The sequence below is a fragment of the Acyrthosiphon pisum genome, chromosome A2, assembly GCF_005508785.2.
Source record: "Acyrthosiphon pisum isolate AL4f chromosome A2, pea_aphid_22Mar2018_4r6ur, whole genome shotgun sequence".
In the NCBI taxonomy this organism is placed as follows: domain Eukaryota; kingdom Metazoa; phylum Arthropoda; class Insecta; order Hemiptera; family Aphididae; genus Acyrthosiphon; species Acyrthosiphon pisum.
The window spans coordinates 22,028,635-22,034,671 of NC_042495.1; positions in this window are offsets into that span (position 1 = coordinate 22,028,635).

Consider the following 6,037-nt stretch of genomic DNA (forward strand, 5'->3'; position numbering starts at 1 on the left):
GGGATGGCGGCACTTCTCTCCGAACAACGTGAGTTGCCCGAAGAAAAATTCCACCCGTCATATAACTATTATATATTATTAAACAAATTACTTAATTATTATAATATATACATATATATAGATTAACCAAAAATATATTAGCAAAGAATATATTGTATTCTTGTAAAAACTGTACAGAATTACAGGTTACAGCAACATAGTTTTCCAGCTATAATGCATCGGACGGGACGATCTGCAGTTAAGTCCCAAATTATATAAGACTCATAGAACGTACATCAAAAATTTAAGTAGATTAAACTCTATCGACTGATATAAAAATCAAAGAAAAATATTCAGTATTGCAAAAACGGGAGGCAAACATTTTCACAGGTGCTGAAATATAGTCCAAATAGTCTTTATATAATATATATTATTTTTTACGTATTAAACGAGGAAAAGCAAAGCTTAGTTTTTGATTCAATGAAAAGCCATCGATGATGTCGATAAAATAGCTTATTAATTATTTTCATTATAAATATAAAAATGTATAGTCTATTACAGTTAATAAATAATATAAATAAAGAAATGTTTAATTTTGTTTTCAACATCAATAATAAATAAATATTTCAAACGCTCATAAAAATTTAATTTGACTTTCTTGTAGACATTTTTTTTTTTTTTTGATAAAGGTAGACAATATTATGAATCTTTGTATTACATTTTAAAATCTTAGACACTCAGTTTTTCTTATACAATGATATTATACCATTGAATTCAAATTTAATACTATCCAATATATAGTGACCCACTTGTAACCTACTGTACAGCAGAGCGACATCCACTTACCCACCTTTTTAGTATTATAAACGTATATTCGTTATTTTTATAAGTTAATATCTATTTAAATTATTCAGATTTCGTGGTAACTTTAGTAAGTACTAAGGTACTATAGGTAGTTGGTACTTGGTATACAATTTACTATTTTATATGATATTATATAAAATTATTTAATAACAACATGGATTAAAGATAAAAGAAGGTAAGTGCCAAGTAGGTGTCGCTTGGCTGGACAGTAGATTACAGGTGGGTCACTGTAATGTATAGTATTAAATTTGAATACAATGATATAAATTCGTTGCCCACCTTTTTTTATTTTCTTACCTGTCCAGTTGGCCAAGAAGCCAATTGGCTTTAGAGCTTTTATATTATAATATATTTCACCAACCGACTTTACTAAAACTGTAAAACCCTTAAGCAAATGAAAATTAACTTTTGTTCATAAATAAAGACAATGCGTGAGCTTAAAACAATTTTTATACACTGTGTCAACCAAAGCTTGTACGTTTCACGAGCCTTGGTTTTACGATAATAATATTAATAATTCATCATTATATTAGCAAACGAACAGAAAAGAAATAAAACACACATCATTGTAAAATCATTACATTCATCACTCCACTCAGAATCTACAAAAATTACTCACAGAAATTCAAGGAAATATCGTTTTTTTATCTTATTATTTTTTAAACGATAATCAGCCGAAATAACATTGGTTATTTTAACATTTAAATATATATTCTTTTAGATTATTATAGCCTATGGGTACTTATAATAATGAACATTAATACCATACCTATAGTTGCAAAATACAGAGTTATTAGCATAACTAAACTACAACTTACTGTCTTTTAACAACTATAGTCCCGATATCCCCTATTAAAGATATTTATATAATATTCACAATACACAATGTACATAATAATTAATATTATACATGTTCGAAAATATAGAAAATTTCTCTTTCAGTCATGAAAAATAACTATTCTTATTTATCGTTTGACATAAATAAATATGCTAAGAACTTGTTAAATATATTATATAAACATTCAGTTATTCTTAAATACCATTTTTTCTTATAACTTTTTTCTTTGAAAAGAAAAACAAACAAAAGATTTCAAATGACTAAGTTTGAACTTTGAATGCATTGTTATTTTAACACTTTACATAAATAAAACTTAGCCTAAACAAATTCCTCGATTTTATTAATATAATAATTTTTTTAAAGATAAAAATGTATTTATATCGAAAAAAATAACGCTATATTGTTGAATTATTATTTTTTCCGATAATAGCATATATTATCGGTTTTGGAAGATAACAGAAAGATAATTCTTTGAACGAGCATTCACCATTATAAAATCATAATAATTATGTACATCGAGGTCCGAGGATTATAATTTATGCACAGCTTTGACTAAAATAATATCATAGTTAGGTCGCCTTGAATTCAAATGTATTCAATTAGAGTTCGTGGTCGAGTCACTTATTAGTTATTATTTATTATAAATTATAACCCGCCCTAATCCATTCAACTCAGACGATATTATGACGTGTTCTCCCCATAACTCATAAGAAACTAATAAACTATCATCGGTGTTAAAACTTAAAATGCCCATGTTATAATAAAATTATAAAAATCTCGTGTCACGGTGTTAATGTACGAAATCATCCATAACGGCTCGACCGATTTTAATGAATTTTCTTTTTATATATTTTGTAGGTATGAGAATAGGTCTTAAAATACTTTTCACCCTCCTACCACACCCGGCAGTGCCACATTTAGACATTTTGCGGCCCGGTGCAAAAAAAAAAATGGCACCCACTAAGCTCCGGTGAAAAACAATTGCTTCCCCCTAAGGAGCCTACCCACGAAAAATATGGGTGATAGATCCTCATTAACTTTTGGGATTTTGAGCACAGAAAAGAATATTTGTTTTACAATGTGTGCTTTTTTAAAAATATTGTTTAGTAATTCCTTGATCCTCTCTCCGAAAAGATTCATTTGAATTTATGTCAGCTAAACCTTGTTTATAATTCATCATATAAATTGTTTTTTTTTAACATATTTAAGTAGGTTATAGGTATTTCATGAATAAATAAAATAAAATTATATAAAACTATGCTAATTAATATTAATTAAAAAAATGTCGAACAGCATAATACTAATATACTATACATATTATAATACTGTTATTAAAATAATTAAAATTATACAATTTTAATAATTCACAAGAAAACATATTTCTGGCCACAACATTTTGGCTCCCCTAAAATACTGGCGTCTGGGGCAGTTGTACCCAGGCCCCCTCCTAAATGCAGCCCTGATACTCGGGGAGGTACTCAAAAGGGGATTTTGAGTTTTACTGTGGACATTTTCGTTTGCTATTATTTATAAGATAAATAATTAGTAGAAATTAGTATATTTTATTTATTATTAGTTGCCACTGGTTATTCTGACAGATCAGGTACAACTGTACATGCATCAAATAGAATTGTTGAACATTGCCTACCAGGATGGCCGAGTTGCACGAACTACAGCAAGTTACACCTAAAAGGAGTTGAGAAATCGTAATTTTTTAAGAGTTGCAATTATTTACGGGCAACAAAGTGCATGGCTCGCTTGTATATTTATATTATATACCTATATGTATAGATTATATATAACTAAAGAGTAAAGAGGTACTAATAGTAGATCGTAGATAGGTAACAATAGTTATGCAACATTTTACTGAAAATTATATAATAGAAAAAATAAGTTGTAAATATATAACATAAAATTTAAACCTCAAAATAAATTTAAATTCATGAAAGTATCACACCTAGGTTAGTTAGGTTGGCACATAGCTGTATCAGGTACTTGACTAGAACCTTGAATGGAAGGTCGTTATCCGTATGCGTCCCATTTCAACCTTTTATATACCTTTCTAGTTATTAGTGTCCCTAAGTCAAATAAATTAAAAATATATAATGTGTCCGTAATTTGTTTTGAGCTATAGCGGTGATGCTCAACCTTTTTTCCTTGAAGGGCCGATTTGGTAAATAATTATCTTTGAGCAGGCCACTATAAATATAAAATTGCGATAATCTATATTTTAATCTAGTAATATTATTTTTATTTTTAGTATTATTATTGCATTTTTGGAATATTTAAAAGAGTTCGTAAGTTAATAAAAATCGTATTTTGTAATAATTTTTCTTTTTTTTAATATTTTATTTAAAACAATTTGTGACGGGCCCCGTGGAATACATTCGCGGGTCACGGGCTGAGCATTATACTGACCTACAGGTTCAAATTTTAAAAATATATAAATAGTAAAAATACAAGAATTTGTGTGAAGAATGAGTGAAACATAGGTTATAGATACTAGTATACTACTATCATAATAGTACCATTATTCTGTGCTTTTACCGTGCGTGAAACACAAATAAAATGAGGTAAAAAGATATATTTTTAGATATAGATTTAAGATATCTTAAACCGTGGGTAAAACAGAATACCGTGGTAAAAATGATCAGCCCATATCAGTCATATCTAACTGATAAGTCGTTCTCGTTCACATAATATTATATTCCGGTTGATAAATATTATATTATGGCAACATGACTAATGAACCTTATGTACTAAGGCACTAAGCCTATACTACAATTATTACAATAATAGATTAATTGGTATCGAGTTTTCAGGTAAGAGCGAAAAAAAATTAATATTCGTACCTAATAGGTGCAGTAAACAAGTGACGCGCGAACGTGCAAAAATCGTAAAATAGCGAACTTCATTAAGCTATAACTTCGAAACTAAGTCCGACCGCCAAATTCTGACCTTCACCATCGTTCTCAGTATATTTAACTACATAAGTCTAAAAAAAAAAAAATTGCAAAAAAAGGGTGTCCGGTAAAGTAACAAAATACCAAAAAACGTGTACTCAAGTGGGTGTCGCTCTACTGTACGCCTGTACAGTAGGTTACAAGTGGGGCACTATAATGGGCCAATGGTGTTAAATTGTAATCCAATGATATAAAATCATTGTATACGAAAAACGATTCTGAGTGAAGATGGTCTGTGAGCATATAATATTAATATTAGTACAACAATAGGGTAAATTAATTTTTACCAAGAAAATTACATTTTGAAAATGTTATTGCATGTATAAAATATAATAATATAACAGCTTCTATAAATAAATATTATTAAATATAATTAATAAATAAATAGCTAGGTTCCTTGGTAATTTAAAAAAAATTATTTTTAATCAATAGCTATTTGTTGTCATATCCAATGTTATCAGGAGAGTATACTTATATGGCTATATTACGACATAGTAGAAAAAATTTAAAAATAAAAATATATAATATGCCAAGTCAAATACCTAGTTAAGGGGATTGGTAGCGATGATTTCCTGTCTTTGTCTAACACACGTGCAACATAAGAATTTAGACGTGTTTTTTGCCAAACGTACCGATTGATATAGTGAGGCGATAAAAATTCTGAAAACAGATTTGAATTTGTCGTCAAGTCTCCTTGAGATCGATCAGTCCATATATTTTATATTATCCCCAAAATCCTAAAATTATTGTAGTAGGTACTTAATAATATAATAATAAATTGTTTGTGATATGATATAGATTTAGAATTTTACACTCTACAGTTGTATGAGCATACGTGAATGTGTATGTTGGAGGGATTTTTTGGTGGGGGGGGGGGGCTGTGTAACAGCTGTCCAGTGTTTTTATATTCTTAAAATGGTCTCCCTTGTCTAGAACTATTTTGCGGAACTGAATAAGGGTAGATTTTTTTGGAAACCCTTTGTGAAAATATCAGACCTTCCTCTCTGAGAGAAGAAATTTCAAAAGTTATTATTGAGTAATTTAATGAATTCGCAGCTCTGACCGTTGTCTGGGTTGTCACTATCGGCAGACTAACATACACAGCACATATGGATACTGTCCATTACACTACGAAATAATTTGTTGTTAGGTACCTACTCTTATATTTTAAAGGATAACTGTACATACACTTTTCTTTCTACGCGGCTTGATATTCGGAATATTAGAAAAGGTACAACGTCAATAAACATCAGCTTTCCGTGTTAAAATAATTTCAGATACACATTGTTGTAAAAACTGGTTGTCTAAAAACCGTCACTATATTTTTAAATTATAATTATAAATATTTTTTTCTTTTTAAACAACGCAAATGATAGAATGACATTGCAACAAA